A 25,658-nucleotide genomic window follows, 5' to 3' on the forward strand; every position below is an offset into this window, starting at 1 on the left:
TCTAAGTCTCTGCAAAGAGCCCTAGCCCAGGCTGGCTGTGTGATGTGAAACACTCTGAATCAAAGATGTAAAGCTAATCCCCCAAGTGCCCAAAGCTGATGTAGCAACATATCTGCAGGCCTCAAATATTCATTCAAACAAAAGTTGTAAGTTTTCATGGATTCAAAGTCCTTAATGTTTCCTGAATAAAAATGCTTATAGAGCAAGCATAAAAACAGTAAGAAATCTTGGTTGACTCTAAAAAAGCATGAGATATCAAGACAGGTCTTTAGTAGAATTAAAGAATTACTTACTGGATATCTTCTATGGTAGATGTAGTTTAGATAGGGGCAGTAATTTTGTCATGGCTTATCTACACACCCCTTGCAACCACACAGACAATCCCTGGGATTTACCATTAAAGCACAACATATGTTTCTCTTTTCTCTCTAAGTATGAGGCAGAAGTGTATAACACATGAAAACAGTATGTCTCAACAAACTGGGAAAATGAAGGAGATCATTAAGTGTAGTAACTGCAGTCAGATACATTTATGTTTTCAAAACAGAAAAAGAAACAATAACTATTTTATTTAATTCCAAAACTTGTACTCAAATATTTAGATTGCCTAACTCATTCTTCAGACTTCCAGTAACGTCTAGGTATCTAAAGAGTACAAGTCACTGTTTTTTTCACTTACAGACTTAAAAGGCAGAAACAAACCTGAGTAGAGAAGTCACAGATGACAGAGCAGAAACATTGTTTCTGCAGAGCAGTGCAAAAGCAAATTTTTGTGGAAGAAAACATAAGAACTTGCATATTTTCAAACAGGAATGCCTGCCAGGAATCTCCAAGAGCCTCTGGAGGTATTTGGGCTGTCAGTCACTGGCCAAGGCTGCTTCCATTCCATCCGAGTCGCTGATGCCAACTCCTATGTGTACACCTGCAAGCCAAGAGAGGCAACTTCTACTGAACAGCTGAAAACCAGATGTCAGGGCATTAAGCTACTGCATAGACAGTTTCAGACAATAAATACAATTACTGCCAATGGAAAGCATTATCTTCGATTTCAAAAAATTTGGAAAAAGTGCCAGAAGTGTTAATCAAAGTTCACATCAACACTTGGCTCTGTGACTCAGTTTGTACAGTCCCTCTCATCCCACAAGGGATGGTTAAGGAGCAACCTATGCAAAATAATTTATTGCTATGATTACTTTTTATCTAAGCCAGTGTCTCTTCCTTTCCTTACACATCCTGTTTAAATCCCCTTTGCATTGTTTCTTCTTCCCACCAAAACAGATAAGAAAATGCAACCTAACTTGATACCAATTACAACCCTTTCCAGACCTAGGTGGCCATAGCAAAACATAAAATACAACTGTTACAGAACAATCCATTCCTTGAATATTTTGTCGAGGCCTATTGTGCTATTTCTCTTGCTTTAACAATATGCTGCTGGAATTTAAGGTTCTGACAAGTTTATAGGGCAAAGCTAGTAGGAGCAAGATTAAATAATGTAAGCAAACAACTCAGGCCATTTTTCATCATGAAGTCACCTTATATCATTTTAAGAATGCTCATCAATTAATTAGAAAGTTACATTTTACTGTATAGTCTCATGTAGCTATTGTTCTATAAAAAGGATCTGACAGTAAAATAACCAGCAGTTACAAATATTAACTGAGTGTAAATCATTTCTATGCTTAATAGTGTCTGATATTCTAATCCCACCACACTGTGTTCTTAGTATGAACATCAGTCAGCTAGGAAATTTTACAGGCTATCAAAACACAATGACTAATACAACAGTCCTCTGCTTTCTTGAAGCATTAATTCTGAGCTGCTTGCATGCAATTCAGTGAGCCCTAATACAGATATCTTGTACGACCTCCTGAGGCTCATGTTGCCCCTGAACAGTAGAAGTTCCATCAGGTCCAGCATTTGAATGTTCAACTCACAGTGGGTAAAATAACTACATCTTTGTGTAACAAGAAGAATTATTTTTTTATTCCTAATTCACGGACACAAGTAAAATAAAGCCATGAAAGAAACTCCAGCTAATAGCAAAAGATGCACCATTTTTGACTGAAAAAAATCTCCTTAAAGAACAAGAAAAGCTAAGCTTTTAGGATGGCAGTTGAAAGGACTCAATTCAGTATTCAATAAATGCCTTAAATGAAAAGGATGTCCAGGATAGCAGGCAAGAACTCTGCTCATACTCTCTGTTGCTTCATGGGCTGCATCCTACACTAAAACAAGGGGTGGTAAATAAAATGGGCAATAGTAACAGCTGTCAGCCCCCCATTTGAGAAACACAGCAACATGTTCAAGTCATTCAGCCATATTCCATTATTTATGTTTAATGCAAACACTTGTAACAGTAAACATACATTTTAGGAAAATAATAACCATTTGGAAGATTTTGTGGGAGCTATAATTTCCCATATTTCTAAAATGTGACCAAAACTATAACAAAAACAAAACACCATCAAGAAAAAAAACCACCCCATCAAGAGCCAGTAAACAAAGAAAACACACATCTTTCTGAGACACAGAGACTGGAGGAAGTTGCACAAGGAATTTGGAATGGTTGTCCTCTTCCTTTGCTCTTTCCTAAGAACCTGCTCTTGGTCACTGCCAAAGATAGGACCTTGGATTAGACATTGGTTTGCTCAGTTTAACTTCACCCCTCACAAACTAATTAATTTCTTTGTCAAAGCTCCTTTTAAGTGCCAAATATAAAGGTCAATCTCAGTAGGTCTTATTTTTTTCCATAAAAGGAAGAGTAATTCTTTAAATTAGAATGCAATGGGCCTGCTAGAAGTACAAATTCATTAATAAATCACAATTTGTATTGACATTTTAAATTCTAAATTTGCCCTTACTTTTGATCATGCTGATGTCATTAGCTCTATGTGCTTTTGCCAAAGTAACTTCTTTCCTGTTTCCTAATCAGCTGTGAGACATGCATTTTTAAAAGGATTGACTCAACAGCCAGGCACACTCTTAGACAGACAGTCAAGTTCAAAGACTTTTCTCCAAATCAGCCTCAATACCACGAGCTCGAAAACTTTTGGTAAGTCAGTTGGTTTTGTAACCATTATAAAACAACATGATGTTGATCAGTCCCAGAATTTAATATGTAGGGTATCTTTTTCTTGTAAAAAATTCAAATTTTAAGCAACGGAATCCTATTCAACATTATAAATTGTCTTCTTGTGTGTACATAGATACATATATAGCATATACTATCTCAACACAATATTATAAAACACATTTTCTTGCAAAACTGATTTCACTTTTACCTACTGAATGCTAAAAAGAAAACAACTCCCTTAACTTGGCTACTACAGAAAAACATTCCGCTTTCCAGCTGACTCTGAGGATTAAAGAGTAAACAAAGACTTACTAAATTGAACTATCAACTCAATAGGCATTTAGTACAGGAATGTGTTTCTCTGACTCAGTATTTGGAAGAATGTCCTGTTGTAACTTCTGAAGTTATCATTACATAACCTCCAGCAATCCTCTGCAGGATTTGTATCTAATGCTATGGATAAACACAGAGAGTGTGGCCAGGAACACAAGTTCCGTGGCCCTGCATATATATCACATGACTTAATTTATCCTAAAAAGGATTACATCAAAATATCAAGAGGAAATTTTCTGAAAGGAAAAAATAGGAAAATCAGAAGTTCTGAAACGCAGTAAATCACAGGATATGGCAGTGAAACGTGAAGACAAACACTCAGAAATGAGGAAAGCATGCATTGCAGAGTCAAAGCCCAAACAGGCCAAGAGTAAAACTTAGCTGTATCTTCTAATGCAGCCACATCCTCATGAATGAAGCCCAGAGGCCTATCAAATTATTTTTAAAAAATTTAAAATTCAGATTTTTTTGTTTAAAAGTTCAAACATAAGAGGAACACAGACTTGTTCTTACAAGAGGAACCAAATTCTCTAATCAAATCAAATTGCTTTGGCACTCTCATAAAATGCTGGTGTTTAGAAAATCCACTAAGGAGGTAACAGTGACATTAATCTGACATAGTAATGATTTTAAGCACAAGGTCTGTTCTTAGGAAAAATGAGGAAAAAAGTTGTATTACATGTGCTTACTTAAACTTCAGTTAATTTATCTTGGTCCTGGGTGGTTACTCCTACACAATCACTGAATGGCAGCAATGGCACATTTTAATAGGAATGGAAAGGATTGTGTGAAACATTTTTGACTACAAGACCCTCTTCAATAAAATTTATTTTAAAAAGCTGTACAGAATACTATTTTATTTCTTTTCATTAAAAATGTAATTTAAGATTGAAGCAGTTCTGAGGAAAAAAACCCTGAAACAGAACACACACAATGGCACTGGGAACGGAAGTACAAGGCAGGATAAACCTACTTACCAGACCATAATCATTAACTGCTAAGGGATTAATTAAATACCAATGACAGACTTGTAAAAAGATGAGTCCTGGTTTCACTTGTGCATGTTTTCCACAAAGTGACTGAGAATTGAAGTTGTTAATTTTGTCAAAATGAGTATTAATTTTTTTCTTGAAAGGAAGCAAAAGAAGGTAAGGATGGAACATGACCACTTGAGAATAATTTTAGGTGTCATCAGAAAGTCTGTCAGCAGATTCTTCTTGCTTTTAACTTTTTTCCTTTTTTAATTTTAGTATTAGAAATTTTTTTTGCCTGGAACGTCTTTGGTTTTGCTCTCTAAATGTTTTCTGCAAGTTTAACTCTATGTCTGAGATAAAGCTGTTTAAAAGAAATTTATTAAAACTAAACGTTAATGGCATTGTTAGGGTGTTTGTTGTATGAATATCCTGTAAAGCTCTCTAAGTAGGAAAGGAATAGGAAAGGAGAAAATTAGAAGTAGAAATAAGGACTGTAAAACAAGCACTGTGTTACATGAGCTTATTTGATAACCTTCTGAGCCTATTACACTCATTTCTGTCCAGGAAGTTTTTTCTCTCAACACCAAGGAAACACTGCTAAGATATTAAACCTCCCACCAAAATCATACTGGCACTACTCCAAGTTAAAGTGTTACTTAGAAGCCTTTCTTGGATGGAACACAATTACAGACTGTCATAATTCCTATAGCATGACAGTAGCTTACAAGTGTTTTGGCATGGCACCTTTGCCAAACTACTCTGTAGGCAATAAAGTAGATTACAGCTGTAGGACGCATCTGAGTGTGCTCATGTGTATCTCGAAGGAGATCATCAGATTAAATTGGTACCTTTTAGCCCCCTTTTGCATCTTTAGTAACTGCAGTACTGAAATAATTAACAGGTGTTGCCAGCACCCATTATTTGATTTTAGCTGGTTTTATTCTAGAAATTATTTCTGTTTACTTTCTTAAATCTTAATACAGATTTAAAGGACACTAGTCTCAGCCTATGCCATGTGTCAGAGCCTAGCCTATAACACATGGCAGATGCTATCTTCACGGATGATTTCTTGATGCTTTCTTCCAAAAATTTATACGTGCTTCAGAAGGCTGCTCAGGCACCAATGTAAAGAATAAGCTTGCACAAAAGCAGGCAGCAGCACCAAGGCTGAACGGCGGCAGCAGCAGTGGCCAGGACCCCAAGAGGAGCAGGGTGCGCGCTCCCGCTCCGCCGTTCCGGGTGCTCCGGGAGCCCCCAGAGGAGCAGGGTGCGCGCTCCCGCTCCGCCGTTCCGGGTGCTCCGGGAGCCCCCAGAGGAGCAGGGTGCGCGCTCCCGCTCCGCGGTGCCGGGAGCCCCCAGAGGAGCAGGGTGCGCGCTCCCGCTCCGCTGTACCGGGGACTCCGGGGGCCCCCAGAGGAGCAGGGTGCGCGCTCCCGCTCCGCTGTACCGGGGACTCCGGGGGCCCCCAGAGGAGCAGGGTGCGCGCTCCCGCTCCGCCGTTCCGGGGGCTCCGGGAGCCCCAGAGGAGCAGGGGCGCGCTCCCGCTCCGCGTCGGGCTCCGGGGGCCCCAGAGAGCAGGGGCGCGCACCGCCTCGCGCCCGCGGGCCCCAGCGGGCAGCAGAGCATGCGCGGGCACGCTCTCCAGGCCGGCCTGCGTGCGGCACTGCGACCAGGCCATGCCAGTGCGTGGGCAGTTCAGCCGCCGTGGACAGGCGGGCACTCTAACAGGGAATATAACAAATGTTAACACGTATTCAGTCTGATAACATTGTAGTACTAGTTACTTCAGTAATCTCACTAATAACAAGTTTGAGATGGATATTTTAGCATGTAGGATCAGTCTTTGTGGTAACTCTAACAGTGGAATATACTTTAAAGAGATAAAGAAGAATTTTATATTGTTCTTACCTAATTCTGAACATATGTTCTCTCAAGTCCTAAACCTCCATCATTAGTACCTGTGCTAGGTTTTCCTCCTGCATTTTAAATCTGTTCACACAACAATTTCAAATAAGTTACAAAACAGTGAAATTGATTCAGCAAAACTGATTTTTACAATCTAAACTATGTATTTTGATACAACAATTTTGTCAATACCATGTTTAAATTACAAGCAGAAGTGAAAAAGTAACTCTTGCGAGTACGTATTTTCTATTTGCAGATTTATAGTGTATTAACTACAAACCCCATAATCCTTAGTTCAGTTCAAGACCTTTGTAAATTGTTTGCCAGTAAGGGATTGGTTATGCTTGGAGGGTCACAAATTCTGGAGAGTGTGCTGAGTCTTCCTGAGCCCTACAGCTCTGCCAACAGGCTGTCCAAAGGCACTCAGGAATCCACAATCAATAGAACAACTTCAGAAGCACAGAGGTTCTTTGTGCATGCACAGGTGAGCTGTAGAATGGCTGCTGGACTGTTAGGCATGACAGAACTGAATATTATTGTGTCTAGAAATCTTTGTTTCTTGTGGTGCTTTAAGTGAGTAAGTGGCTTGGAAGGGCAAAGATCATGAGGAGTTTCATTGCTAAAAGGGAAAAAATGTTTTTGCAGAAATGTTTTTCATCTTAAACACACATCAACAGAACAGGCTGTTGTATGCTTTACCACTAACAACAAAGAATCTAGATTTTTCCATAAATTCTGGTTTTAGATTTACAATGAAAAGAATATCAAAAACATTAAAAATCAAAAATTAATGAACTACAAAGAAAGTTTTGTAACTGGATGAATGAAGCATTAAGGAAAAACTCTACTTGTTTGGAGAAGAGATGTGCAGAAGTGTGAGGGGGACAAGCAGAAGGAAGGGAGAGGAGGAGAGAGAAAAAGGAGAGACACTGACAGAAGTCACAGGTGCAACGTGACAGAAAGGTTGAAGGAACACAACTGCCAGCATCATCACCTAATTCTGTGTGAGCGCTGCACTGCACACTGGCGTTTCAGCCACACCAATGGCTTCTTCCCTTACCCACACACAAAAGCTTAACCTTGCAGAGGAAGAATGAAAAGTCAAGGTTCTATCATCTAAGGCAATGTTTTAAAAAAAAAAAATCAGATGCTTATGATTCCAACTTTGTTTTCATATAAAACATGTTGGCCTTCTGGAAAAGATTAGAAGAAAGCCAAGAAAGCTCTATTACAGAGAGGAAAACAATAGTTATGTTGTAACCCATATTGAATATATGTTATGATGGTTTTGTTATGTCAGACATATTTTAGAAATCATGGAATGGTTTGTATTAGGCATGGACACTTACAGAGAACATGAATTCTTAAAGCAAGAAAGGAAAACTAGGTAAAATTCTTATTTAAAGTTCACATTAGGGTAGACCCCTGAGAACAAGCAGAGAGCATACTTATTGTAAAATAACATGAAACTGGATTATTTGTATTCATGTTCATAGACTTTCACAGATTTCAAGCTAGGAATTCTGAGCTATGGATTACTTGCACAATGTAGATATTCTAAGTGTTTTAAATATCAGCATAAAACCTCAGAACCCATATTATTTCAGGAGATTTAGCTCTAATCAGAATTTGGATTTGCCTACCTCTGCAGCAAAATATTCTAGTTCTGGTTCAACAAGTCCTCCTGCACTTATGCATATCTTTACATTAAGAAGAATATTCAAACCACATGATATTTTAAACCTCTATTTCAAGTTGAATATGCTGACTGGTTAAGGAGTGTTGAATCAGTATCCCAGGAGAAGCACTCACAGCAAAGCAGTTGGATGTACCCCATTGCTGGATGAAGCTGTTCAAACACAGAGCTATCTGTCCCTTTACAACAAAGATTTACCTGATCATGGGGATTTCTAAATGAAAAAGACAACAAGAATTTAAAACAAAACCACTGTTTGTTAGCCATTGCTATTGGGTTTTTTAAAGGTTGATCTCCCAGGTCTAATTGCATTTTTATTGTACATACCAATTTTAAAAACAGCTATTACACAGAAATAGCCCAAGTGTATTTTTTAACTCCACTGACTTTGGGGCTTCCTAGCTCAGTTTTAAATTTTTACATCAGGTGCCAAATTTGACTCCTGGGAGTACCTCCTAGGCTCCTTGCATTGGTTGGCTCAGAGAAGACAGCCCCAGGCACCACAAAAAGAGCCCTAGTTAAATGCACAGACAAATACTAATAAACAGAAAATTTTAATATAGATTACCCATAGCAAAGAATAAATCTCATTCTATAGAGCTCAGTTTCCACATTCACCTGATGATGGTTTAGCCCCTAGAGAAACATCACTGTTCATCTGTCACAATAACTAAACCTGCTGCTCTCACAATAACTAAAAACCTGCTGCTTAAGCTGCTCTTGGTGCAGCATTGAGACTGAAATTATACTACCAGTCCTTTGAGATTTCAACCTATCAAGCATTTCCCTAAAATCTTTTCAGAGTGAAATATTCTTATTTTCAAGAAAATAGAAGGAAAGAGAATTTTTTAAATTTCACATTTCTAGTATTCTCCCTCTGATCAAGCTCCAAGTTCCGTTGTGCTACAAAGGCAGGCTGCATTTTCAGAGCCTAAATAGAAGAACACTTCTTGTTTCTCTAAACGTTTTGGCAAAAACAGATATCACCCCCTAGATAAATTCTGCATACTGCAGACAGAAAACTAAGGCTCAAAACAAGTACAGTGCATGAAACAGCTTGTGTTTATTTAAAGAGTATTGGAATGGCAGTGATTCTTTTCAGCTGTCCCATTACTTTTTGCCTCCTCAACTTTTGTTTAATTTTTTCCATGATCCCAATTAGTTAACGCTCAAATTTGGAAAAACCAGCAAACCTATAGTCCTGTGCAGCAGATGGCAAGATATTCTAAAGACATGCCACAAACAGTAACTTGGACATCTTTTGATGCCAGACAAAAGCTAACACTTGGAGCAGCCAACTGGAATCAATTCTTTCCAGTGACAGAGATGGCTTCCTACAGCCTGTAGGAGGAACAGAGAACTGAGTGTGAAATCACTGGCCACCCACATATATAGAAAATTTAAATTTCCTATATATTTAATTGTATTAAATTACAATATTTAATTGTATTAAGTACCTCAAGCTTGGTCACTCGTTCCAAATTAACAAAACATTTGTCCTTAATTCGCATAACCTAAATTTCAAGAGTGTAAGGCAATATAAAGTGTCAAAAGTCAACTGTACTGGTTAACACCAGTTAACCAGTTGCTAAAGTTCATAGCTCAATTCAATGTGCAATAATTTCCTGTTACACAATCTGAAACAAATTTGCTTTCACACATCCCTCAAAGTATGTGTTTAATTTTGATAGAGAGAAATTCTTTTATATTAAAAATCACAGGCAGATTTTGTTTTCACTTCTCACATTTTCCAGTCAAAACTCCTCTTTCATGAACTATGCATTTTGTGTTTTAGATACATCACTGCTTACTTATTTTCCTTATTACTACTGTCAGTGTTTTAAAGCTGACTCTTAGATTAATAAATAGTAAATTCATATAACTGTGTAGTAAATATGAGTTAAACTTAAAAATACCAATCAGATCATCCTGCTAAAAGTTCTAACTCTATGTATACCACACTTATCACACTCAAATCTGAATATAAAACCAAGCTTTAGAATTTTAGTTTCAGGCTCTATCAAACATCATTCAGTTTTAGAAATCTGCATAGTCTGACTAGATCAGATTTTAAAGATAGAAGCGTTACAGGCTTTCTCTTCACAAGCAATGTAATTCCTCTGGAGAACTACATTCAGAGTTGGTGTTTAAGCTGTGTGCACTGAACAGCTTTTTGGAAGGGCCTTAATTTTTTTAACCAGAGAAATAATCAGTGGAGACAAAGGGAAGTCTGAAAAACATGAACATACTGCTTTGACTATCATTTCCCTGTTTGCCTGTACTAAGTAAACCTGTTAATATATGGCTATTTCTCTCACCTATTTAAGTTTGCACTGGCTAATTACTGTAAAGATAAAGCCCAAAGGCTGTAAAAGTTTCACTGAGCTATTGCTGGACAAGACTGAGAAGCTGACTCCTCAGCAAGGCTAATTGCAGTAGTCACATGAAAATTTCACTTTTGTCCCACTAAAAAATGAACCTTAAATAAATGCTATTTAGTATACAAAAGTCTCAGCTATTCAGTGGTTCTTTTTACACCAGCATTATGTAAAAACAAATTATTAGAGGTCTCAACTCTAGAAGACTGTACAGTATAGCAGAATAAATGTAATGGGGTCTGTTCACAGCTACTTTGGGCTGACTGCAAGCCAGAATTCCTGGATTGCATCCTTGGTCCTTTGAAGTGTTACACAAATAACTTACCATATCTTTTTTCACTCTATATTATTCATGTCTAAAATTGAGGTTTTTTAGATATAGCCCAAAAGACATTGCACACAAGCTAAGTGCTTTCACCACAGGAGAGCAAAGAATTAACTATGAACTCTGCAGGTTAGGGCACATGACATTAACAAAGTATAACTTATCCAGTGTCATCCTTGTCACTTACAAGAGCACAAAACTCCCCAGTGACTGGTGATAGCAGGCAGGGATGAGGACATGAGAGTGGGATTTACAAGTTTGATCTTGCTGAAGTCCCACTTGAGTTTGCCTTCCCTATGGTTTCTTTTTTAAAAACAAGGATTTGAGTCTGAAGTTTTTTATGTCGGTTCTTCATCTTGCAAACTGTTTGAATGAAGAAAAACATAAATACACTTCCAGCCATGCATGGTATCAGGAGAATTAAGTACTAAACCATGGATATTTCACTAGGCAGATCACAGAATCACAATGTGCTCAGTTGGAAGGGACCCACAAGTCCAACTCCTGCTCAGCACCATCCCCAAGAGTCACACCTTGTGCCCAAGGGTATTCTTGAACTCTGTCAGGCTTGCTGCTGTTTATTTTCTTCTTTTCCATTTCATGAATTTTCAAAATGACCACATGGTATTGGATAGTTCCTTGTAAAGGACTCCTAAACCTTTTGCTAGTATAGAATTTAGTATTAACAGTCATGAAAATATGTAAACTTGCCATAAGTTACATAAAACAGATCACAACAACAGTCAAAAATCAGACTGCTAGACAGGACTGTATTAAATGCACAATGGCATATACTGTACTTTCACACAGAAATAATACCCAAGTATGTGAAGCTCCTGATATTTTTAGTTTTCCCTTACTTGGTAAACTGTAATGCCTATAAAATTCTAATAGGAGACTAAAGAAATGAACTCCAGTTCAGTATAAATATTTGTTCCAGTGTTAAAAGTATCTGCACAAGCTTAACAATTGTATGGTATTTTATAAAAACTACACTTATTTTTTCTAGATCAAAAAGTGATAATTATTCAGGATAGCAATCTCATATTTTCATTATTATTAAAAGGTTGTAAATATGCTATTACAAAAAAACCCTTTGTGCTGGCCAGCATTGACTTAGATCTGTAAATCCTAAAAACAAACATTACAGGTTTGGAGACTAATAATTTGATATTCTTCCCACAAAATTTGCTTGTGAACTCCTGAATGAGTTTACGAGTCAAGCACTTATTTCACTGGCATCCTTATCCACCTAGCCAAAAAATACACTTGCAGCTTCCTGACCCTTTTCTTAGGAAATTCCAGGAGAACTTTTCATTTGCCAGCAACTAATAAGAAGCAGTATTTAAGAGGGTGACAGACAGAAAATTACATTTCTGAGTGAATCTTATGATAAACTGTTGTACTAGGATCCCAATCTTTGTCTCTTTAAATTGTATTTCACAGGTTAAAGAAACTTCAGTGCAGCCAAAGTGTAAATAAACAGGAAATTTAACAGGAATACTAGAAAGGGACTAATAGGAAGTTACCAGCCAAAAAAACTATCACTAAAGTCTACCTTTTGCATTTCATAGTTACAAGCAGACATGTTCTTGAGAATGATTGCAGGACCTAGCAAATCATTTCCATGGTCAGAGTAGTGGTGCAAAGGCTGTAAACAGAACTAGGAACATATTACAGTTAAAATTGAACAACTGGAGTTATGTTATGCCCTTTTCTGGCCACAGAGAGTGAAACTTCAAGCTATGAAATGCTTAGAAGACATCGGTGTCCCACAGAGTAGTGCATTATAGAACATTGTGAGTCTGAATATCAAAACAGCCATTCTCTACTCAAGGATTACAACCTTGCTTTCAATTACAGCTAAGTACAAGAGATAAAGCATTACCAGCATGGCTGGATGGTATGGGCTTCATATGCCATGGGATAACTGAGGATGTGTGTTCATAGAATGTATGAACTCATATCAGCATGAGTTTGTATTTTGATTGAAAGAATTATTGTGCTCTCATGCTGGTTTGTTACACAATCTCCTGACCAAGAGTTTTGACCCTACAGGAAAAAAACCCCACCATATTTTTGGCAGACAAGATATATAAAATATTTATTGTGGAAGACAAGTGATATAATTTTGCACTTATACTATGGAAGGGTGTGGTATAACTGTACTCCAGTATAAAGTATACAAACAGGATAACTTTAAATTAGTACTGTAGAGTCTGGAAATTACTAAGCCATTTTTGTGGGGAAAAAAACCCCAAAAAAAACCCCAACCAATAACACTTAAGATTGCCCAATGACAAAACTGATGACTCCTACTCTGACCTAAGCAACTGGTTCTCTTTACAGTTAAAAACATTCCAAATTTGAGTAATAAACACAACTTGTATTAAATATTGTTATAGTAAAAGGTCACCAAGCATTCCAGAAAGTTTGCAAAAGACATATAATGAATATAAGACTATCACTTAGACTTCTGAGATATCCAAAAGTTTAAACTTCACCAAAAATTAAATACTTCTTGTTTGCATTGTTTCTCTACAAAATATTAGAAGACAATATGAGTGAGAAAAAAAGATAAAATATTAACAAAAGCATTGCTTTAACATTTGAAATTATAATAACAAAATCCTATGTGTTGACAGAGCAGTAAGTCATATTTCAAACTGCACTTGCGCTGCTTTTTGGGGATTTTTCGGAAGAGTGAAAGGTGAACAGTTTGCTTCCTATTTCTTGTCAGAGCCAGAGAGTTAAAGCTCAAGATAGCTTTGAATCAGGGAAAGGTTGCTTTAGATCATTAATGAAAAGCAAATGGGGGGATTAAGGCAGAGGACATCAGAAAGTAATAAAATGTGTAATAACTCCTCATTTTTATTATCCTCCAGTGTTAATGTTGAAAGCAATCCCTTCTTCGGGTGAACCTAGCTGAGAGTATTGCCCAAAAGCTTATTGCATTTTACAGACATTATTTTGTAAATATTTCATGCCAAACTATCAAACTAAAACAAAACACAATACCCTAGGATGCAAGTTTTTAAGAAGTATTGCTTGAGAAGACTGGTTAAGTTTCACATTAAGCAAAAAAAAAAGGGGGGGCTCTTAATACTTCAAATCATTTATTCCTTCACTCAGACCAATAAAAAAACAACACAGAAGGAAAACCAAAGGGAAAGCAAAGAAAAATACGGTGAAAATTCTGTCAGTAAACAAATACTTGCCTAGAGTAAAGATGCATCCAAAACATGGCATCATTGATGGCAATTTATCAAGACACCCTGATTTTGTGACAAATATGACTGCTACGTTTGTGAGCAGACCTGCAGTCTTTCTCACCTGTCTGTGGTAGATCTGCACAAAAGAGCAGCTTCTCTACACATTTCTACACATCCATGTAACACTTTCAAGACTTTAAACTATCTAGGTCATATTGCTGTTTGATCAATTTTTTTTTGCAACAAACACTACTACATATATAGATGCCTAAGGATGCCACCCTTACTGTCCTCCTGTTTCATTCTGCAATCTATGTAAAAGAAAGCCCTTTCAGTTACTAGTGTTTAAGTCACAGATAGTTATTTAAACTTACAGTAGCACAGAAATCTAGTGCTGAAGTACCAAATGGGTGCTTAAGATCCTCTACAGACACTGTGCTCATTTATTAACAGCCTTCTTTAAAAGAAGGTATGAAATGTCATGTTCTTTTATTGGTGACATAAGTGTTGAACTTCTTGCACAAGATTCTTCAGTGATTCATACAGACTAAAACAGTCTTTGACAAACCACTGCATGCATGAGCACAGAGCAAAAATAGTGGTTGACAGAGAAAGGAAATTAAAACAAGCAAAGCAATGTGAAAGATGTAGATAAATGAAATGAAAGCAGAAATGAGACAACAGTCTTTTTCACTTCCTTGAAAAATATGTCCTGTTGCCAATATTTGCAATGATCTTCTCATTGGAATTCTTTATAATGGAGGAAAGACCTGCTCATTGCTAAATATCACTTTAAGAATTGAAATAAATTGGAAGCCTATTGACATTTTTGCCTAAAGGCACAGTGAGTGTAACAATGCAGCTTTGAGGGGCTCTTTAATGCCAAATAGAGGACCACATCACATATCTTGTTTCCTGGAATCATTACGTTAGTAGCATGCTTCCCTCTAACAATAATATGGCAGCTACTGGAGTCAATTTCAGAACAAAAATACTTAAGGCAGACAGTTTTCCTTTACTTTTAGCTTATATTCTAATTTACTTGTTTTATAGACTGAAAAAAACCCAGTTTAGGTATTTATAGAACTGTGAAATATGCTCTGCACTATCAATGCACTAGGTCATTTGGCTTGGACATGCACAATACTTCCCTTTAATACTGGTCCAAGTACATGTTGTTCTGGAAACAGTTCAATAGCAGCATTTTCATCGAGAGCCAGAATCACTCTGTTTCCATTTCTATTGTCTTCTGCACTTTATCTTAAGTGGGGAAATGTACATTAGTTGCAGCATATTTAGCTTAATTTTATTTCATTTTACAGGTCCTCTAATGCATTTGGATAATCTTTAAAGAAACAGCTGTAGGAAATGTAATTATCTTCTGTATTATTTCTTCAGATAATTTGTAGAACAAAGCCCAGTCAAGATAGAAGTTTCAAGATGGAAGTTTTAATCTTTACTAGTGATCTAAATGGGATCTCAGATCCACAGTCTTCAGTTTTATATTCCAAACAAATACTATATATCTTAGCTCACTCAGATCTGGATGACACTGCCTTGACAATCGACTATTCCTCTATTAAGTATGAAATCAACAATTAAAGCAAGTGTTTGGCTACCAAATAGTGCTCAATACAGAAATTAGGCACAATCCTATTGCAGTCCTGTACAGAGACACTGAATTGTGGACTGCCCTCCTTTGAAGAAATAAGTCACCGTGGAACCTGACAGACAACATTCCGAAAAAATCTGTAAGTACAATTAAAACCCCAGCTCCCCTCTATCAACAGGTATCCATGAGATGCTGTAAAACAGAGCCAGATTACTCAAAGTCACAGAGCCCTATTTGGTACTGAAATTATTTTCTTATAGATGGAAAAGGAGAGCACTCTTAAGCAGTGAAGCAGTGCCTGGCTTCACAAAAAATTACTTGTAAACAGTAACACATCACTGTGCTTTACAAAGCCTTGCATTTACTTCTAAGGACTCTAGCTTGTGGAAGATAAAAAAAAATTAATGTACTAGCAAGGCAGACTCTTCTGCAGATAAACACAATGCTAAAACTTCTTACTGTGACTTGCCACCTGTGAAAGTGCTTTTTCCTTCAAGGCCTTTTACACTGACAGTGGAAGGAGTCAACACAAAGCCTTTACATGCACAGGTTCAGTTTAACTGTAAGGGGCAAATGTTCATGCTCGCTCAAAAAGCAAGTCCAAGTCTGAAGTTTACTATGAAAAACATTTCATAGTATTGTATTTGCCCTTTGAAACATAAAATTCCACAGGAGAGTCAGGCTAGACAGCACTGCATCACTGAAACATCCACAGTGACTGAGAAAAGTTCGACACAGCAGCTTCAGTAAGCAGAAAATCAGTATCCTTACATGTGAAATATCAAATACTTTGAGTTTTTCCTCACAGGAAATGATTAGGCTCCTGAATAAGACATTCATAGCTCAACACAAGCCATCCATTCCTTTTTGTGAGGGGCAGAACAACACAGTGCTGAATAGAGATATTCTAATGTCCTGCTTCTGTACTGATCCATATTTAGAAGCAGCAAAGTTTAATTTCTGGAATGGCCTGCACAGGCTGCTTAGCCTATCCACAGTGCTGTATACAGGTACCCCTCAGCATCTAAGATTCATTTTCTTCATCTGGTATGATTTTCAAAGCTTCAAAAGATTCTTTACACCTCCCACCCCTGGAAACACTTTCTAAGCAAGTTAGTTTTCAGTAAGCATTTTTTTAGACCATGTTCCTTTAAATCATGAAGAAATATTTTATATATGCTGGCCATCTACAGAAAACCTTTAGAAATTTACCTAAACAGTGAGACCTCTGACCATGAAAGCCTTTTATTCATAGTAAAAGCACCAGTTTTCCCTTGGTAAGTTTTGCAAGCTCATTGATAACCTTTTGCAACACAATATTTGGACTGCTTTGACTTGTGACCCTGGGGCACTAACCATATCCAAAAGACTTTTTTGTCATTCTGCTCCATTCCTAAATGGAATGGACTCAAAACTGACTAAAAGCACTTCATCTACAGAACTTACAGTATATGCTCAAATAAGTTCTATAAATCTAATTCATTCCAATATTTTTATGGCTTTTAACTAGCTGTATACCTATTAAATACATGCAGCAGACCAGTTCTTAAATCTTTGATCTGTTTATAGCCCAAATGACACTACTATTTATTCCAGCCAAACTTCTACCAGAAAGTAACAATAAGCAAAATACAATTTCATGAATGCTCATAAAATTATAATGTTCCAGCACGTAAAAGAAAATTAAAAGTATACAGAAACATCTTTCATTCCTTTTCTGGTAAAAATTATAAAAGGCTACATGCACTTTAAATCAGTCTATTTTAATTTATGTTACAAATGCAATTCCTCCTATAGCTCTGAGCAAACCTACTTTAGTACGGCAAGAGAGGATTCAAATTTACAAGAGAAGGCATCCCTTTCATATAATAAAACAGCTTTCTCCTAAGTTTCCAAGACAGGCTGTATTTTCTGTGTTTTATTATTAATTCCCCAAAGATATCTGGGGCCCATCAACCTCCTACAAACCATTGAAATAGGTCCTCCATTCCAAAAGAAACAGGAAAAGCAGTAGGAGACAGTACCAGTGATATTCCGTCCATGATAAAGCTGTTATTTTCATTCCTCCTATAGCATAACCAGACAGTCTAAAGCTGTCAGGGAGTTGGAGTGAAAACATAACAGTTGATGTGAAAATGAAAAATAAGTGTTGATGTCTCATGAGCTAAGAATTTGGATCAAAGAAAACCCAAAAGTATCAGCAAAGCTGTCTGTATATCATCAAGATTCCAATGAGCAAATCCTCAGCTGGAGATCTGCCCCCTACACTCCATCCTGTGTACCAAGCACATTTGGACAAGGGTTCTGTCTCTCCCCTACAGCCACAGAGGAGAAAAAAGGCAATGAACTGACCTGTGCAAACCCAAGCAGCCTTTGGTCAGGTTAAATCCTCACTATGGAAATGCCAGACAAAGCATCCCAGCCCCACTAACTCAAGAACAAGGAATTGAATGGTTTTGCAGAAAGGGAACACTTAAGGGCAGCTGAACAACTTGGAGCCTTCAGCATGAAACAGGGCAAGTCAGAAAGGTGCTGGCATCTGGTGTTAGTGTGAGAGAACCTATTCTGGGCACACAGTCCCAGAGTCCAGCACTCTAGAGGTCTGCAACCAGTCATGTTTGAGACATGAAAAAATCTACAGTGATTACAAAACAGCAGTGGAACAAAATACTTCAGTTTTAAACACAAATCAAGTTTTACCACTTCAGTATCCAATTACAGACTATTCCTCTCAACTTTCCTCATTTCCTTTTGATGTCAGGTGCTCTTTAACAGGCACTTACAAAGTTTCCAGCTTAGAGACATCAAGAGGACAATACTTCAGCTTTCCTTTTTTGAGCGTACTTAAGAGTCAGAAGAGTGAGCTATAAGTTTTGAATATTTTTGGTTTAAGTCAAAATAACTCTAAAAAAATTATGACTAGCCTATCAGAAGAGCAATGGGAGATGTTACAGGAATATACTCAAACTGTCAATATTATTTACCTTTTGGAGAAAAACTTTTAAGCCATGTACAAAGTGATTAAGGATGGCAATTTTCAGTGAGGTTCTTTTACAAACACAGCATATCTCTTCAAGAACAACAATTAAATTTAATGCTAGAAAATTCAAAAATTGCAACATAATCAAACCCTTTAATATTTTAGGGTTCTTAATTGAGAGAAAGTCATGACCAAAAAAAGTCTTAAAAGGTATTTAAATTCTTTTTTGTGGTTTAATTCATTATTTTAAAAAAATCAAACCAAAACCAACCAAACAAAAACCCCCACACTTGAGGAAACTAACATGAATAACCCTTCATTCAACATATGCCCTCAGTATGAGGATTTTTAGGCAAGTCCAAAGGAAGCTTTGCCCAGTTACTTGAGTGAATTCTTTCCCCATGCTGAGCACATTAGGGTGAAGTGAACCAGGCACCTCCTCAGGTCACTCTCCAAAGAAAATTTTGGAAACAAAAAGATCTGAGGAAGATTCTGAAAGACTCTCAAGTGAAGCATATGTACATATGTACAAGATCTTGCAGCGAGACTAGTGAGTTTAATTTTTAAACTAGTGATTTTAATTTTTATCTTTAAGTGGTTGTACACCACTACAGCCAAGAAATCAATCCCATGTAGTCAAAATTCTTTTAGGTGCTATCGAGTTCTCCACGTGAACAGAAACTGCTGAACCACTCTTCCAAACACAAAACTGTTTCTGCACATCTCTTAAATTATGATGCCTTGTAAAAATGTGCATAACCTCCAGCAGGCCCTTCTCCAGATGCAAATAATGCATAATCTTTGGTATTGCCAGTGATGCAGTTTTATTTACTTAATTGCTTTCTGATTACAGAGGAGCTCAGTCTTATGACAGATATTGATGCAATCATTGAATGATACATTACTGTACATATTGTACTGCACCAGAAGGAGAGTTTCATGTGAAATCTAATGTCCAAGTGAACTGAATAAAGGATCTTGGTTCTCCAAAAAAGAGTATTTTGTTCTGGCACTGTTTATGTCTGTGAAATTAAAATTTCTAAGATACTTTGATTAAAAACTAAAGATGACCTAAACCAAATAATATTGTATATCAGAAATAATAATCTTAAATCCATTCCCATTCTATTAAAAAAAAATTGTATTTTGAACTTTAGTGTGCATATAAATTGAAGTACTATTTCTATAAGTCCACAATCAGTCACCTTGTTAGCATTACACAAAATATTGTAAGACATCAGCAATTCTGCTTTGGTTCTACCTTTCTGAATCCTGGAGACTCCTTCACCAGTAAGGCACTAAAATCACATGGCCACGGATAAAGCTGTTCAAACTCCATGGAAGAACACAGAGGGTCAGGACAACACAAAGAAATCTACTCATTGTAACAGCCAAGCATCAGTTCAGCTTTCACACAGATACATCTCCTCTCTAGAGAAGAAGCACTCACCAGAAAGGGAGCCAGTCTCAGATAATCACACATCTGTCATAACACTGAGATAGATACCAAAGTGATGAGAACAGTTAGAATTAATAAAATGAGAAACTATCATTATCTTTGTGCACTGAATAAGAGGAGAGTTAGATGGAAAAAATTCTGTCTTGACTGGGCAGATGCACTTACACCACAAATGCATGTGGACAGATGTTCAAATACACTCACATATAAAACTGCTTTTGAAAATTGAGAACTACCCTCATCATTTGCTATATAAGGACAGTGGATCTAAGCTCTGTATTATTCAATTTTCAAACTATTTAATAAGAGAATCTGTTGCTAATGAAAAAGTGAATGTGTTGCTATTTCTGTCAAATCCGTTAGACAAGATGTTTGAGAAACACTCAAAAAGCAAGAAAAGCACAGGAATAGAAACTGTCTGTAATATTCATCCCAGTAAGGATCCTATTTATTCCAATTTCACTTGTATGATGCAAAGAATATAATTGCAATTATGACAGCATGCAAAACTCAAGATTGATTGGACTGCTTTTTATTACTGCTCAGCGTGTGACTTGCATGTGTCAATAACAGCAGCATGATTTTAATACAGTATGCTGGGCAAAATGCTTTAAGAGAAGATTTGAACAAGAACCACCAACATCTGTTTATAAGCAAAACTTTTGCAAATAAAGCAGAGATGAAGTCAGGAATTTTGATCTCACTTATCTGGTTATGACTAACTGCATTGATGGATGCTTTGTCTGCTGCATGTGGTGCACAAGTGGTGAAAGATTAAGGGCAAGACATCAGAGAGACAAGAAAAATTGCTGTGCATCAAGCAGTCCATCTGCTTTGGCCATACAACAGTTACTAGCAAGTGACTAAGAGGCCAAACCTTAGTCTGCTTCTGAAACTGGGCCATCTAAAAAACAGCTTCAAATTCTACTCTCTAATACACATTTAAGACTTCTGTGAATTCTCTGTGGATACATTGTTTCACATAAATCACTGCCAGACAAAAGCAGTAATGTTGGTTTATGTTTAAACTCAGGCTTCTTAAATGTCATTTAAGATGAGGTATGTTGTTTTATTTTTATCTGACTTAAGGAATAAAAACAAAGGCTTCAATGACTACAAATGTAATACCATGGACTGTAATGCTCTGTTAACCTCCTCTATATAAAAAATAAGTTTTATGTATAAAACCCACACAAATATGATTCACTAACACACACCTAAGGACAGTCAAAAAAAGGACTGGTGATACCTCTCTCAAGAAGTTTGCTGCACAGCTTTTAAAAGTTCCCCCTGTTTAAAGCACACTGAAATATCCAAGTTTAGTAAAGTAAAAATTCCGGGATGCACATATAAAATGTTTGGTTAGATGAGGACCGTCACAAGAGCAGTGACAGTCTGTGTTTGTGACTAATTTTTCTAGAAGTTCATTAACTGCCTTAAAAGTTTATATAAAAGGAGAATTAAACATGGAAAGCCAAGTGCTACCAGCTACATTGCTGTATATATTGAAAAAAAATTCAGATGGTTTTATCTTTTGGAAGAGAATAAGGTAGGGTTATACACAACACAGAAAAATACAGTAGCTCCACAGGACCACACCAGTACACAATGATAACAAGAGGTGCCTTAAGCACTCTGCTCAAGAGTGGTAGCATCACAGAAACAATTAAATAAAATAAAACATCATAATCACCTAAAATTAGTTCTCAGCACAATTGTTTTCTAAACTTGTTCAAAATTCAAACTGAGAAAACATCACTTGAAATTTCAAATGTATAATTCAACAGTATAGTTCAAATGTATAGTTCAACAGTATATAATTCAAATGTATAATTCAACACACATAGTTATTAAACTTGTAAAATAAACTTACAGTTTAAAATTAAGTCATTAACTGCAATATTGTTGCAAATAAACACTTCAGATTTTTAGCTGTTCACCTGGTTATCAATTTATGGCAAAACTGCCACACTAATCATGAAGATAAGTGAGCACTAGCATAAGAAAAATATTTCAGGAAGACGTAGCACTTCCATTAAAGACAAAAAATCCCATCCCATGAGATTAAGAGTTCATTCTGAATGCAAACCTAGGGACATTAAGTATTCTATTAAATTACTTAGCATTTTTTTAGATCCTCAAAAGCACCTCTCATTTAATTAACCTACAGCCAAATGTTTGGAACACAACTTAGGTTTGCTATGAAAAACATACCAAACACCACATTTTCCAAACTAGTTTACTACTATTTTAAAAAACCCTTGACATTTCTCAGAAGCCGTTTTCCACTCATCATGCAGCCCAGTTACAGGTTAAAGGGCTAAATCCTGTAATTATTCAGGCTATAAGCCTATTTTTGAATAAATATACTGCTGCTTCTAAGTTTGAAGAACCTTGTCCAGCAGTCTTTGAACTCTGGCTAGAGCAGGCTTTTTCCATTTTTAACATGCATGTTGTCAATACTTCTTTAATTTAAAAATAATAATTCTCAGCCCAACATCCAATAACCATTATATTTCTATTACTTTTTGAAGCTGGCATACATAAAATAACTTTTTTTTTGAGAAGCCATTTGCTAAAACAAGTATTTACTCCCAAAGGAATCTACTACTATCAGTCTCTCTACATTACCATTACACATGAACAAAATGGAAAGCAACCCAGCTTTTCCAATCAGTTGTCTTCCTTTAAAAAAAATTACAAAGAAAATGGCTTTGCCTAATTTATTGAGTTTTTTCCAATTAAATATCTCCAAAACAATGACTCAAATTCCCCTCAAATTGTGTTGTGTCAGAAAACTTGGTTTTGACATGATTCATGCCATAATGCTACTTTACAATTCTCAGGTGAAGCAATTTTCTGTGACTTTAAACAAAGCCTTGAGCTGGAAGCTTCCCAGCTGCAGTATTTCTTTCAGGACACAGCATTCAGAAGGATGCTTGTGGTGGGATTATCATTTGTGGTGCTTTGCAACACTAACACAGCATCTTCATACATAGCAGAGAACCAACTTCAGTACTTCCATGTGTGTGTTTTTCCTCCCTCCTGCACAAGAAACAATGCTGCTGTTTCCACCTATCCAGGGCATCCCACCACGTAGGTTAAAAGGTCCTAAGGGAAGTCTACATTATAAATTCAATTCAATATTTAAGTTCTGCACTGAAATAATCATGTTGGATATATTAAACTCTATGCTGGTGAGCAACATAATGCAAGAAAAGTACACTAATAACTGATCCCACAGCAACTGCAGCTGTAACAAAGGGAGCTTGTTTGAGTTTCCTGTCAAATTAAATGTTCTAAGCCAACAGAATTTTATTTAGTAGGCACTGTTAGTGTAAAGTTCTGTTAATGTAGCTATGGGAGCTGAATTCCTAAAATGAACAATAAACTTTCTAAAAGAAGTTTGGCTGCAGAGACTAGGTGGCTTCTCATGAAATTCATGTGTATCTACACTGTCTGTGTGTAGCAGCACAGAGAATTGTTTCTGGCTTTCATTTCACACATAGGGCTCTATCCTGCCACAGCAAACCTGATACTTTTACATATTTTGTCTAAGATTAAAACTCATTTGTGCTGTTCACACTACACCTTTGAGACCCCAACTCCTAACTACCTGTCTTGCTGCCAAGAGCAATTACTTTGTCTCTCACCATGGGCACAACAGATTTTCCCACACTGAAAAGAAACCACAAATTCTCTATAAACAGGGAAAAATGGACAAAAGACTTTTTTCTTCCCCCTAATATCTTAAGGGTCTGATTTTTCTTACATCTTGCTGGGTTTTGTTACGTATTTTATTGGTTTTCAGAGGCATTCACAAGGAAACACAGGGAAAATCAATCTCAGTTGTTAAAAATCTCAAGCACTTCTAAAAATTGGAGCAAGTCAGAGCTATCTGTTTATATAAAGGCCAGAAAGCTCCATTATGATCACATAATGTAGGCATGGCCAATTTGTGGTTCTCAAGCCACATGTAACCTTCAGGCAGTTGAAGTGAAGCTCTAATGGGGCTAAATCACGCAAACACATGTCTGCCCTGAGCTGCTGAACAATCCAGGCCTGGGCCAGCACTCATGGTCATGCCCCTCATCTCCTTCATCACACAGAAATATCTGCACAGCTCCAGCAGCAGCAGATAAAAGCAGGCACATTCAAAGTATTTTCATGGTGTTACCTCATAGCATTCATAACTATCATCTTCTGCTGCACTTCCCCCTTTAAGTACCCATTTCCACTGTTTAAAATGCCACCGTCATTTCATCAGGTGACCTGAGGACAGAGAGCACTCAAATTCTTGTCTCCATCTCAACACACTGCCTGACTACCAAACATGGCATTTTTCACTTTTTCATTTCTAAAATTCTCCTTAAAAAAAAAAAAAGAAAAAATAGAGTTCTCCTCTACATCACTTAGAGTTTTTCCTTAGTTGTCAAATATTTTTGGTGTTAATTTGGCACAAGTACCACCACATAACAGAAAGATTCAGAGTCTATTCAGTCATCTATAAACTACCTTTGAAAATCTACTTATCCCTGAACACAGAAGATCTTGGTTTAAAGCACTGTGTTAAAGCTACACAGATAGAAAACAGATCAAAATTTGTTAATTAAGAAATATCAAAACATATTTTAGAAAAAAATGGGGTTATATCAACTGTAAATTTTGGGGGAGAAGCATTTCTTTGACACATACATCAATATGACAATTAAAATATTTTAAATCGCAAAATTCGTTTTATGGGTATTTTATAATTATGCCTTAATAGGTCAACAAATATATATGGCTGTATATAAGAACTAAAAAACTGCTACTAAAACTGATTTCAGTTTCATTTAAAATTTTATATTGGAATTTTCCATATTACTTACATCTCTTCATGATACCAGACTCTAGCATAGGGAAATATACACATGCTTGGAAGAATTATACTTACATTTTATTTCAGATTGACTTTCTTTCCAAACTGTTGCAATTACAATAATGGCTTCTTGCTTTTCCCAGCAGATGTCACTGCAAGGCAGGTGCAGAGAAGGCACGTATGTTGAAAGAATTGCAAAGGGGAGCATAAACTGCACAGGATCCCTTGCCCACACAAAAAGGCACTTTAGGAATAATTTAAACTCATTCTAAATTTTTTGCAAGATAAATTTAGTTTAACTGCTACAACAGCTATAAGTTCCAATTTTAAAGTTCTCTTTTCAGCTGTCTTGTCCTTTCTATTTCTTTTTAGGACATTTGATTTATCTTACAATTCTACTATGCATTATCCTCTAATTTCAGACTACTGTAATTTCATTTTTTCCAAGTGCCCTGTCAGGTATCAGTGGGAATCTGGCTGAGAGGCTGTTAATCCACTCACTTTACCAAACCTGGGTGTAACAAAAACATGGGCATGTATCTGGGGAGGCAGTCTTGCAAAAGCTTTGTACCAACAAGCTCCTTACCCCCCTCCTATATTCAGTGTCATCCCAGAGAGGTGTCACATGACTGAGCAGCTCCTCAGGTCCTCTTTAAATACAAAAACATGAAAATACTTTAAACACTTCAATTTCCCTGCTTGCACCTTTTTGTAAAGACAAAGGCAATATTTCAGAAAAAAATAAACCAAAGCAAGAGAACACCTTTACAGAAATTTAAACTATGGCTTATGTAGCTTTGGGCTTCCATGAAGTGAATTTAGAGCTTTGAAGAGATCCGGCCTGATC

At 36.7% G+C, this 25,658-nt stretch overlaps 1 long non-coding RNA gene across 1 annotated transcript; it reads right to left on the reverse strand.

Moving 5' to 3' along the window:
• Positions 1 to 534: 534 nt before the first annotated feature.
• On the reverse strand, positions 535 to 24,963 carry LOC135452071 (uncharacterized). The gene is made up of 3 exons (XR_010441530.1): positions 24,887 to 24,963; positions 24,128 to 24,222; positions 535 to 922 (listed from the first exon to the last, which is right to left on the reverse strand). It is a non-coding gene; the product is annotated as an uncharacterized LOC135452071 (long non-coding RNA).
• Between the last annotated feature and the right edge of the window lie 695 nt (positions 24,964 to 25,658).

Source organism: Zonotrichia leucophrys, chromosome 10, assembly GCF_028769735.1.
Source record: "Zonotrichia leucophrys gambelii isolate GWCS_2022_RI chromosome 10, RI_Zleu_2.0, whole genome shotgun sequence".
In the NCBI taxonomy this organism is placed as follows: domain Eukaryota; kingdom Metazoa; phylum Chordata; class Aves; order Passeriformes; family Passerellidae; genus Zonotrichia; species Zonotrichia leucophrys.